Source organism: Pimephales promelas, chromosome 2 (assembly GCF_988280905.1).
Source record: "Pimephales promelas chromosome 2, fPimPro1.hap1.1, whole genome shotgun sequence".
NCBI classification, from domain to species: domain Eukaryota; kingdom Metazoa; phylum Chordata; class Actinopteri; order Cypriniformes; family Leuciscidae; genus Pimephales; species Pimephales promelas.
In genome coordinates, this window is record NC_142770.1 from 27,834,373 (window position 1) to 27,846,913 (window position 12,541).

General features: G+C 48.0%; 5 non-coding genes and 1 pseudogene across 5 annotated transcripts; all 6 read right to left on the reverse strand.

Moving 5' to 3' along the window:
- Nucleotides 1–5,863: 5,863 nt before the first annotated feature.
- Nucleotides 5,864–6,028, reverse strand: LOC148996189 (U1 spliceosomal RNA). The gene has a single exon (XR_016149169.1). It is a non-coding gene; the product is annotated as a U1 spliceosomal RNA (small nuclear RNA).
- A 332-nt stretch (nt 6,029–6,360) lies between these two features.
- LOC148996190 (U2 spliceosomal RNA) lies at nt 6,361–6,551 on the reverse strand. Its single transcript, XR_016148251.1, has one exon. It is a non-coding gene; the product is annotated as a U2 spliceosomal RNA (small nuclear RNA).
- A 1,110-nt stretch (nt 6,552–7,661) lies between these two features.
- Nucleotides 7,662–7,826, reverse strand: LOC148996191 (U1 spliceosomal RNA). The gene has a single exon (XR_016149188.1). It is a non-coding gene; the product is annotated as a U1 spliceosomal RNA (small nuclear RNA).
- Nucleotides 7,827–8,158: 332 nt separating this feature from the next.
- On the reverse strand, nt 8,159–8,349 carry LOC148996192 (U2 spliceosomal RNA). The gene has a single exon (XR_016149339.1). It is a non-coding gene; the product is annotated as a U2 spliceosomal RNA (small nuclear RNA).
- A 1,111-nt stretch (nt 8,350–9,460) lies between these two features.
- Nucleotides 9,461–9,625, reverse strand: LOC148996193 (U1 spliceosomal RNA). Its single transcript, XR_016149208.1, has one exon. It is a non-coding gene; the product is annotated as a U1 spliceosomal RNA (small nuclear RNA).
- Nucleotides 9,626–9,958: 333 nt separating this feature from the next.
- Nucleotides 9,959–10,132, reverse strand: LOC148996194 (U2 spliceosomal RNA; annotated as a pseudogene).
- Nucleotides 10,133–12,541: the final 2,409 nt, after the last annotated feature.

Sequence of the window (12,541 nt, forward strand, 5' to 3'; positions counted from 1 at the left end):
AGGCACGGGAAAACCAGGGGGCTGGTCTTGGCCCACAGGTCCCGCGCAGCACCGCACTCCCAGAGCAGATGGTAGACGGTCTCCGGGGAACCACATCCGGACCGTGGGCAGGTGGGGTTTTTGGCCATGCCTCTGGAGTGCATAACCGCCCTGACCGGGAGGATCTCATGGGCCACCATCCACGACAAGTCCTTAAGCCTGTTCTGGAGAGCTGGGTGGGCTGCGTTCCTCCAAACGTCTTTGGCCTCACCTAGTGTGAGGCCTGGAACTGGACTCACCGATTCTCGATCCTGCACAAGAGAGACAAGAGACTTGTGGTTAGTTAAAACAGTGGCATCATTCGTTTCTAAAAGGTATTTCTTTAAAAAATTCTTAATAAAAAGATGTTCTTTTGACAGATTAAAAGACACTGGACATTTAAGATCAACGGGTAAAATTTTCAAAGATCTTAAGTATGACCCCATCCAGAATCGGGTCATGGCTGCTGTCTTGTGTTCTCTGGATGGGGTCAGGGCGTATTTAATGTGGAGGGCAGTGAAGCGGCTGCCTAAAAACAGGTGGGGGTCTGGGAGCCCTTTTCCGCCATTCTCTTTTTTCTTTTTGACGACCTCCCTCTTGAGTCTTTCCCACTTGGACCCCCACAGGAAATAAAATACCGCCCTCTCCAACTTGGCTAGGAATCGTCTTGGGGGACTAAAAACAGAACAGACAAGTAAAATCAGTGGTAAAATCACAGCTTTAAAAATTAAAATCTTGCCTTCATACGTCAGTTGTCTTAGTCCCCAAAAGCCCAGTCTTTGCCTAACTTTCCCTAACATGTCAGTCCAGTTACCCTGTCCTCCACCCTCCCTGTCAAATTTCACACCTAAAATTTTCAAATTATTATCTTTAAAATCCAAATCTAGTCCGCCTTTGTCAACGTCCCCCCACGGCCCGAAGAGCAGGGCCTCGGACTTACTCCTGTTAAGCTTGGCGCCCGAGGCCCGACCGTACCAGTCAGTCAAGTCCATTGCTCTTCGTACTGATAAAAGGTCAGTCGCTAAAAGGGTCACGTCGTCCATATATAAAACACAGGTCGCCGTCAGTCCACCAGTTCCTGGGATGTCTAGTCCTTTAATCCATTTATCCCTTCTCAAGATTTGTGCCAGTGGCTCAATACAAGCCACGTACAGAAGGGGAGATAAGGGACACCCCTGACGGACACCACTGCGGATATTTACAGCTTTGGTAAGATGCCCATTTACAAGAATTTTGCTGCCCAAGTCCTCATACAGCAGTCCCACCCAAGCTAGAAACCTCTCAGAAAAGCCCATTTTTTGCAGTACCTGAAGGAGGTACTGGTGCGAAACTCGATCAAATGCTTTTTCGAAGTCTAAATTTAGGACTACAAGCCGAATGTTTCTGTCTCTCGCATAACAGATGGCGTCTCTGATCAGTATTAGGCTGTCCGTGATCTTCCTGCCGGGCACAGCGCAAGCTTGATCCAGGTGGATTACGTCCTCTAAAACGGTCGACATGCGTGTAGCTAAAATTTTACTAAAAAGTTTACAATCATAATTTAAAAGAGTGATTGGTCGCCAGTTTCTTAAGTCAGTCTTGTCTCCTTTTTTGTACAGTAGTGTAACTATCCCTACTCTAAAGCTGTCTGGAAGTCTGTCAAGAGTCTCAAATTCTTTAAAAACTGTAAGTAAGTCGTGTGCTAAAATGTCCCAGAAAGTCAGGTAAAACTCAAAGGGGAGTCCGTCCATGCCCGGTGACTTCCCCTTCTTAAAACCCTTTAAAGCTTTTTTCAACTCTAAAAGATTAAAATCCTGGGATAAAAGCACATTTGGACTGTTAACTTTTTTATCTAAAACCCCTAAAACTTCCTCTAAGGTGCCATTGTGTACCTCTTTAGTGTCATATAAATTACTGTAAAAACTTTCAATTTCCCCTAAAATCTGGTCAGTTGTGTTTACTTCCTCCCCTCTAAAAGTTTTTAAAGCATTGATGGACCCTCCCCGAGCTATTGTCTTTTTAAAAAAATATCTGGTACACTTCTCTCCTTCCTCTAACTCCCTTTCTTTACATCTTAAAATGACACCTTTGCTCTTTATTTCAGACAGATCTGACATTTCTTTCTTTACTTCTTTTATTTCATTTGTAAAATCCAATCCATTGTTTAAAAGGTTAAAATATCTCTGCAGTCTTTTTTGCAACCCCATCATGCGTCTTTTTTCTTTATTCTTTTTTTCTCTCCCAATTTGTTTAAAAAACCGTCCTGTCCTTTGTTTCACCATCTCCCACCACTGTGCACGTGAGTCGTAAAAGTCCTGGAGGGTCTGCCATTGGCTGAACTGATCCCTATACTCTTTTACCACTTCCTCGTCTTCTAACAGGGAACAGTTCAGCTTCCACAGCCCTCCCCCTGCAGTCACACCCGTGGGAAGTGAAAGAGTGCAAGACAGCATCATGTGATCGCAAAAAAAGAGGGGGGTCAATGTAGCATCGGTCGGCGGGAGGTCCCTTGTAAAAACATAGTCAATTCGAGAGGCTCTGGCACCGTCACCACTGAACCAGGTGAAGCCCTCCTCTCTTTGATGCATTGTTTTAAAACAGTCGACTAACTTAAAATCTTTGACTATATTTTGTAATAAAACCGATGTCTTGTCTACCTTAAAATCATCTCCTACCCTCTTTCTGTCATTTTTTGATAAAACACAATTAAAATCCCCTGCTACCACTAGGGGAGCCCTGCCTAGCATGTGGGGTTGCGAGTCTTCTAAAAGCTCATACCTGTTCTTTTTTTCTGTAAAACCATACATATTTAAAATATTAAGATCCTTACCTAAAAAAGTCAGATTTGCTAAAATTGCCCGCCCGTCCCTCACCACAGTGCTGCCCTTCACCAAAAGGTTGGGATTTTTTATTAAAATAGCAACACCGTCATTTTTGTTAAAATTGGACCCACTCCAAATGGAAAATCCTGGGGTCCAAATCTCCTCCCACTTCCTGTAATTTGTTAAAAAAGGCAAACCACATTCTTGCAATAAAAACACATCTGACTTAAAAGTTTTTAAAAAGGATAACACACTCTGTGCTCGCAGAGTAGACCTCACACTTCTCACATTGATTGTAGAGATAGTGAGGGCCATGAGCAGTAAGGTTAAAAATACAAGCATTAATAGGAGAATAAAACCAAAAGACTGCAGAAAGTTACATTAAAATCATGTTATGTCATGTATCACTTGCTTCTCCTTTTCCCCAGAAAAACTGGGATCAGGAGGGCAAATGCTCGTCACCTTGGAGTCCACAGAGAGGGCCTCTTGTGGATCCTTCGGCGACGATGTTATTAGCTTAACGTGCAAAAAGGAGACTTCATTGGGAGAATCTGCGGGCCACACACGGTCTAGATCTACCAAGGAGGTACTATCTAGCCGGAGCGATGCCCGCAGCCTTTTCTCCTCTGTTTGAAGCAGAGGAGATCTCGCAGACCTTTTTTGCACCTGAGCATTGGGAAGTGAACCCTCGGATTCACCCCCACTATCCACCACGCTAACCTCCGATACGGTGTAGAGTGAGGAAGCCGTTACATCCTCCTCCTCTATTTTGTTTTCGCTTATCTCTTGTTGGGGAACGGCTTCCTCACTCTGTTTGCTGTTAAAACTTGGCTCCGCCCCTATGGCCGCCCCACTTCCTTCCTCTTGCCCACTCCCTGAGGCTGGCTGGGAAATAGAATTTCCCGCCAAAACCTCAGGGACCGCCTCCTCCTTCCTTTGCTCTTTTGTTTGTTCCACATGTGGGGCGGCCATTTTGTTACCTTTCAATTTGTTGGCAAAACTTTTAGGGCAATCTCTGTAGAGATGGTTAGTTTCACCACAAAGATTACACCTTCTGCCAATGGTACATTCTTCAAAAGTATGACCAATTCCTCTACACTTCCCACATGTTAATTCATTGCATGCATCGGCTAAATGCCCCATTCTCCCACACTTTCTGCACAATTTAGGCATTCCTTGATAGTGAATGTAGCCTCTGTTCTCTCCCAACACAATCATTGAAGGTAGATGTTTCAGGCCTTGGTAGCCCCCGGCGTCTTCCCATTGTTTAATGGGAATTCGCCAGGAGCAATTCCAGATGCCGTCTTCATCTAACACTTTGACTGGTTGCCCCCGAACAGTGCAAAATCTACCCAACCAGACACAAATGTCTTCTCCATTCACAGTTTCATTAAACATCCTGACAATCACAGTTTTAAGTGAATTGTCAGAAAGTTTTTCCACAGTAAACATTGAAAACTGGGCTTTGCATGCATCAAACCTTTGCCAGAATTCAGTTAACAGGGAAGCGCTTTTGAAACTTAAATCAAAACCTTTGTTCAGGGGGAGAGTTACCAAGCAGTTCAAGTCATCAGGTTTAAAATTGAGGGTTTTCTGGATCAGCTTCCTGGAGAAGTCAAGACGTGACAACCCCAGGAGCTTACCATTCACCTCTTTAAATAAAAACCGCACGCTGTGGTGCCTCCGCATGCCGGCACGGGCAGCCGACATGGTGGAGGCACCAACAGCCTAAAACTTAAAAAAACAATAAATAAATAAATAAATAAATAGATAAAAAGGTCTTACCTTAAAACCGAACCGGAATAAAAGCAGCTGGATCAATGTACCTCTCAAAAGTTTGAGGCTCAAGTCACGGAAGGACCCGAGCCGGAAAAACCTCCAAGAGGCGATCGCTGTCTCTACCTTGGGACCAGACACTTGATCTTAGCCAAAAGGCCGAGAAGCGATGACGCAGCGACGCCGAGGCGGGGGAGCCGGCAAAGGCCACGCCCACCTGGGCCGCGGCGAGAGGGTCTAAGGTCGCCGGCAAACAAGCTCAGCTCAGATTGGTTGACACCGAAAATGGATCACAACAGAGTGCACAGCAAAGACACTCTGGAGTGCAACCTGGGATTTTGGATCATCAACATTCCGCCTTAAAAGTGAGCGGGCAGACCAAAGCGTCCGTGGTAGAGACTTGAAACTCTGAGGGATGGTAGGACCGGCCCGGTACTACAACCTCACCAAGGCCCCAAGGTGGCGCTGCAGCGATCAAAAGTACGAAATGGCTCGTAACTCCTCGACCGTCGGTCGCAGACCCAAGTGTCTTACATCACCGGAATCCTTGGCTCGAGCCGAACAAGATGCATGCCTCGGATTGGGTGGTCGCGCTGGCGAGATTTTCGGGTATTTTGGATTTTCTGAAAAACCTACTTTTGCACACTAGTCCTAGGTTTTTTGCCCGATCTGACCCAAACCGGTGCAGAAAGATTCTCTGGAGTCTGACTGCCAACAGGGATCGGGAAACAGTTGGAATTTCCATCCACGTTGGCGACGGTACGCCAAAACGTTGGGGGTGGGCGAGGCGGGCTTTACTTGAACGGCTATAACTCTCCAACGGAATGAGACAATTGCACCCAACTCGGTACACCTGTGTACGGGCTCAGCCCGTGGTCACGTGAAGAGGAATGCGGCGACTGGCCACTTGGTGGCGCTGTAAACAGAAAAAAACACAACATGGGTGGCTGTGTATCACGTGACGTTTCACACGTGCACAATGTTTTCATACCACATGATAGAACTCCTCATTCCGAACAACTTTGCCTCCAGGACAACTGCTGTGAACTAAGTCGTCCGTCAAATATTGGAGACTATTTGAAGAATTGAGGAGAAAAAAGAAAACCCTCCTCACACAGACCGGTCCTAGACTGTTTCGTATCTCTCGAGCAACCGCCGCAGTTCAACTCTCTGGACTGCCTCTGGATATTGAAGAAGTGGAGAAAAAAAACAAAACAAAAGAACCTCAAGTGGAGCTTTAACAATCTGCCCTTTTAACCAGTGTTGTCCAGGGGAGAGCGCGAACGCAGTCCCCCACTACCATAAATTATGCAGTCGAGATTCCCACATTTGGGGAATTCGCAGGGGTCAGCACAACCCAGAGTGCAATGGCCGAGCCTCGCCCTGGGTGAACCACCTTCCTGATCATGGTGTCTCCCCTGCCAGGTAAGTATGAATTCCCAGGCCTTCAGTCAGAAGCACCCTGTCCCTCTCCCCAATCCTCACCAGCGGTTTGCCAGTCAAAAAAGGGGCTTTTTTTTTTTTTTTTGCACGCTCCGCATCCGGCTCCATGAGCCATAAATGTACATAATGCGCCGTCCCCGAATAGTGGACGGATCAGATGTTAAACCGACAGAGGAACAGGGGTTCCTTTTTGTCTTGTTTTTACACCACAATTCTACCCAGGCTAGTATAGCACATGATCACCTACAACACCCACTCACACTAGCTCCATTATCACCGTCTGCCACACAAGACCACTACATTTCTTTCATTGAACACTTTAGGAGGGTGCACCGTTCCCAGAAGTACTGCAATACCGGGTCGATGCGTGGAGTGGACGGAGCAAGCCCCTATTCCATCTCCCAGGACCAAAAATCAATTTAATATGTGGTGCCCAGGTAGGGCACGTATCAGATATTAAACTGATAAGAACAGATACTACACTTGATCTTAGCCAAAAGGCCGAGAAGCGATGACGCAGCGACGCCGAGGCGGGGGAGCCGGCAAAGGCCACGCCCACCTGGGCCGCGGCGAGAGGGTCTAAGGTCGCCGGCAAACAAGCTCAGCTCAGATTGGTTGACACCGAAAATGGATCACAACAGAGTGCACAGCACGACACTCTGGAGTGCAACCTGGGATTTTGGATCATCAACATTCCGCCTTAAAAGTGAGCGGGCAGACCAAAGCGTCCGTGGTAGAGACTTGAAACTCTGAGGGATGGTAGGACCGGCCCGGTACTACAACCTCACCAAGGCTCGCCCCGATCGGCCCCAAGGTGGCGCTGCAGCGATCAAAAGTACGAAATGGCTCGTAACTCCTCGACCGTCGGTCGCAGACCCAAGTGTCTTACATCACCGGAATCCTTGGCTCGAGCCGAACAAGATGCATGCCTCGGATTGGGTGGTCGCGCTGGCGAGATTTTCGGGTATTTTGGATTTTCTGAAAAACCTACTTTTGCACACTAGTCCTAGGTTTTTTGCCCGATCTGACCCAAACCGGTGCAGAAAGATTCTCTGGAGTCTGACTGCCAACAGGGATCGGGAAACAGTTGGAATTTCCATCCACGTTGGCGACGGTACGCCAAAACGTTGGGGGTGGGCGAGGCGGGCTTTACTTGAACGGCTATAACTCTCCAACGGAATGAGACAATTGCACCCAACTCGGTACACCTGTGTACGGGCTCAGCCCGTGGTCACGTGAAGAGGAATGCGGCGACTGGCCACTTGGTGGCGCTGTAAACAGAAAAAAACACAACATGGGTGGCTGTGTATCACGTGACGTTTCACACGTGCACAATGTTTTCATACCACATGATAGAACTCCTCATTCCGAACAACTTTGCCTCCAGGACAACTGCTGTGAACTAAGTCGTCCGTCAAATATTGGAGACTATTTGAAGAATTGAGGAGAAAAAAGAAAACCCTCCTCACACAGACCGGTCCTAGACTGTTTCGTATCTCTCGAGCAACCGCCGCAGTTCAACTCTCTGGACTGCCTCTGGATATTGAAGAAGTGGAGAAAAAAAACAAAACAAAAGAACCTCAAGTGGAGCTTTAACAATCTGCCCTTTTAACCAGTGTTGTCCAGGGGAGAGCGCGAACGCAGTCCCCCACTACCATAAATTATGCAGTCGAGATTCCCACATTTGGGGAATTCGCAGGGGTCAGCACAACCCAGAGTGCAATGGCCGAGCCTCGCCCTGGGTGAACCACCTTCCTGATCATGGTGTCTCCCCTGCCAGGTAAGTATGAATTCCCAGGCCTTCAGTCAGAAGCACCCTGTCCCTCTCCCCAATCCTCACCAGCGGTTTGCCAGTCAAAAAAGGGGCTTTTTTTTTTTTTTTTGCACGCTCCGCATCCGGCTCCATGAGCCATAAATGTACATAATGCGCCGTCCCCGAATAGTGGACGGATCAGATGTTAAACCGACAGAGGAACAGGGGTTCCTTTTTGTCTTGTTTTTACACCACAATTCTACCCAGGCTAGTATAGCACATGATCACCTACAACACCCACTCACACTAGCTCCATTATCACCGTCTGCCACACAAGACCACTACATTTCTTTCATTGAACACTTTAGGAGGGTGCACCGTTCCCAGAAGTACTGCAATACCGGGTCGATGCGTGGAGTGGACGGAGCAAGCCCCTATTCCATCTCCCAGGACCAAAAATCAATTTAATATGTGGTGCCCGGGTAGGGCACGTATCAGATATTAAACTGATAAGAACAGATACTACACTTGATCTTAGCCAAAAGGCTGAGAAGCGATGACGCAGCGACGCCGAGGCGGGGGAGCCGGCAAAGGCCACGCCCACCTGGGCCGCGGCGAGAGGGTCTAAGGTCGCCGGCAAACAAGCTCAGCTCAGATTGGTTGACACCGAAAATGGATCACAACAGAGTGCACAGCAAAGACACTCTGGAGTGCAACCTGGGATTTTGGATCATCAACATTCCGCCTTAAAAGTGAGCGGGCAGACCAAAGCGTCCGTGGTAGAGACTTGAAACTCTGAGGGATGGTAGGACCGGCCCGGTACTACAACCTCACCAAGGCTCGCCCCGATCGGCCCCAAGGTGGCGCTGCAGCGATCAAAAGTACGAAATGGCTCGTAACTCCTCGACCGTCGGTCGCAGACCCAAGTGTCTTACATCACCGGAATCCTTGGCTCGAGCCGAACAAGATGCATGCCTCGGATTGGGTGGTCGCGCTGGCGAGATTTTCGGGTATTTTGGATTTTCTGAAAAACCTACTTTTGCACACTAGTCCTAGGTTTTTTGCCCGATCTGACCCAAACCGGTGCAGAAAGATTCTCTGGAGTCTGACTGCTAACAGGGATCGGGAAACAGTTGGAATTTCCATCCACGTTGGCGACGGTACGCCAAAACGTTGGGGGTGGGCGAGGCGGGCTTTACTTGAACGGCTATAACTCTCCAACGGAATGAGACAATTGCACCCAACTCGGTACACCTGTGTACGGGCTCAGCCCGTGGTCACGTGAAGAGGAATGCGGCGACTGGCCACTTGGTGGCGCTGTAAACAGAAAAAAACACAACATGGGTGGCTGTGTATCACGTGACGTTTCACACGTGCACAATGTTTTCATACCACATGATAGAACTCCTCATTCCGAACAACTTTGCCTCCAGGACAACTGCTGTGAACTAAGTCGTCCGTCAAATATTGGAGACTATTTGAAGAATTGAGGAGAAAAAAGAAAACCCTCCTCACACAGACCGGTCCTAGACTGTTTCGTATCTCTCGAGCAACCGCCGCAGTTCAACTCTCTGGACTGCCTCTGGATATTGAAGAAGTGGAGAAAAAAAACAAAACAAAAGAACCTCAAGTGGAGCTTTAACAATCTGCCCTTTTAACCAGTGTTGTCCAGGGGAGAGCGCGAACGCAGTCCCCCACTACCATAAATTATGCAGTCGAGATTCCCACATTTGGGGAATTCGCAGGGGTCAGCACAACCCAGAGTGCAATGGCCGAGCCTCGCCCTGGGTGAACCACCTTCCTGATCATGGTGTCTCCCCTGCCAGGTAAGTATGAATTCCCAGGCCTTCAGTCAGAAGCACCCTGTCCCTCTCCCCAATCCTCACCAGCGGTTTGCCAGTCAAAAAAGGGGCTTTTTTTTTTTTTTTTTGCACGCTCCGCATCCGGCTCCATGAGCCATAAATGTACATAATGCGCCGTCCCCGAATAGTGGACGGATCAGATGTTAAACCGACAGAGGAACAGGGGTTCCATTTTGTCTTGTTTTTACACCACAATTCTACCCAGGCTAGTATAGCACATGATCACCTACAACACCCACTCACACTAGCTCCATTATCACCGTCTGCCACACAAGACCACTACATTTCTTTCATTGAACACTTTAGGAGGGTGCACCGTTCCCAGAAGTACTGCAATACCGGGTCGATGCGTGGAGTGGACGGAGCAAGCCCCTATTCCATCTCCCAGGACCAAAAATCAATTTAATATGTGGTGCCCGGGTAGGGCACGTATCAGATATTAAACTGATAAGAACAGATTTTTTCTTTCGAAAAGTTTTATTGTCACAGTGTCATTCCATTATTTCCATTTGCATGTACATTTTTTCTTTTAGATCACATTTTTACACATATTAAAAGGGACACATTATTTACTGTTAAAAGTTTCTTGTGTTTGTGTGTTGTGTAAAAAGTCCATGTATGTTTTAAAAGACAGGTAAATGGTTCAAATAATAGGAATAAAACAATAAAACATGTCAGATAAAAAACAATAAAACAATAAATTATGCCACATAAAACATCTCTTGTACAGGATCGAGGGTGAGTCCCTATCAAGAATGTCCATTCACTCCAGGTCTCCAGAACAGGCCTCGGACTCCCCGCTTCCAGTGCCCAGCGGAGATCCCCTCTCCTCCGGCCCGCTGGCCCGCTGTTCCCGTAGCCAGAGTGGTGAGGGTGCATCTACGGGCAGCCAGGTACGGTGGCGGCCGGGACCCTCTCCGTGTGACCCCGGCCCCCCCATCCGAATAACGACGTGCGGCCCACCCTGCAGCGTTGATCTTATTCTTTGCTCGCACGCGTGGAGGGGGACCGTCACGCGTTTCCCCACCAGCAGGTTTCTGGTGGCCCAGATGGCATCCTTTATATGGTTGAGGGTGAGCCAGAGCGAGGCAAACGTTGGTGGTGTCAACTCCTTCAAGCCCTGACCCACCCCCAGGATGGCGAGCTTGTAGTCCACCTGGGCCCGACCCGCCGGCAGGCACGGGAAAAACAGGGGGCCGGTCTTGGCCCACAGGTCCCGCGCAGCGCCGCACTCCCAGAGCAGATGTTGGACGGTCTCCGGGGAACCACATCCGGACCGTGGGCAGGTGGGGTTTTTGGCCATGCCTCTGGAGTGCATGACCGCCCTGACCGGGAGGATCTCATGAGCCACCATCCACGACAAGTCCTTGAGCCTGTTCTGGAGAGCTGGGTGGGCTGCGTTCCTCCAAACGTCTTTGGCCTCACCTAGTGTGAGGCCTGGAACTGGACTCACCGATTCTCGATCCTGCACAAGAGAGACAAGAGACTTGTGGTTAGTTAAAATAGTGGCATCATTTGTTTCTAAAAGGTATTTCTTTAAAAATGTCTTAATAAAAAGGTGTTCTTTTGACAAATTAAAAGACACTGGACTTTTAAGATCAATGGGTAAAATTTTCAAGCTTCTTAGGTATGACCCCATCCAGAATCGGGTCATGGCTGCTGTCTTGTGTTCTCTGGATGGGGTCAGTGCATACTGGATGTGGAGGGCGGCAAAGCGGCTGCCTAAAAACAGGTGGGGGTCTGGGAGGCCTTTCCCGCCATTCTCTTTTTTCTTTTTGACGACCTCCCTCTTGAGTCTTTCCCACTTGGACCCCCACAGGAAGTAAAATACCGCCCTCTCCAACTTGGCTAGGAATCGTCTTGGGGGACTAAAAACAGAACAGACAAGTAAAATCAGTGGTAAAATCACAGCTTTAAAAATTAAAATCTTGCCTTCTAGCGTCAGTTGTCTTAGTCCCCAAAAGCCCAGTCTTTGCCTAACTTTCCCTAACATGTCAGTCCAGTTACCTTGTCCTCCACCCTCCCTGTCAAATTTCACACCTAAAATTTTCAAATCATTTTCTTTAAAATCCAAATCTAGTCCTCCTGTGTCCATGTCGCCCCACGGCCCGAAGAGCAGGGCCTCGGACTTACTCCTGTTAAGCTTGGCGCCCGAGGCCCGACCGTACCAGTCAGTCAAGTCCATTGCTCTTCGTACTGATAAAAGGTCAGTCGCTAAAAGAGTCACGTCATCCATATATAAAACACAGGTCGCCGTCAGTCCACCAGTTCCTGGGATGTCTAGTCCTTTAATCCATTTATCCCTTCTCAAGATCTGTGCCAGTGGCTCAATACAAGCCACATACAGAAGGGGAGATAAAGGACACCCCTGACGGACACCGCTGTGGATATTTACAGCTTTGGAAAGATGCCCATTTACAAGAAATTTGCTGCTTAAGCCCTCATACAGCAGCCCCACCCAAGCTATAAACCTCTCTGGAAAGCCCATTTTTTGCAGTACCTGAAAGAGGTACTGGTGCGAGACCCGATCAAAGGCTTTTTCAAAATCTAAATTTAGGGCTACAAGCCGGATGTTTCTGTCTCTCGCATAACAGATGGCATCTCTAATCAGAACTAGGCTGTCTGTTATCTTTCTTCTGGGCACAGCGCAAGCTTGATCCGGGTGGATTACGTCCTCTAAAACGGTCGACATACGTGTAGCTAAAATTTTACTAAAAAGTTTGCAATCAAAATTTAAAAGAGTGATAGGTCTCCAATTTTTTAAGTCAGTCCGGTCACCTTTTTTGTAAAGTAAAGAAACTATCCCTATTCTAAAACTGTCCGGAAGTCTGTCAAGGGTCTCAAAGTCCTTAAAAACAGTCAGTAATTCGTGAGCTAAAATGTCCCAA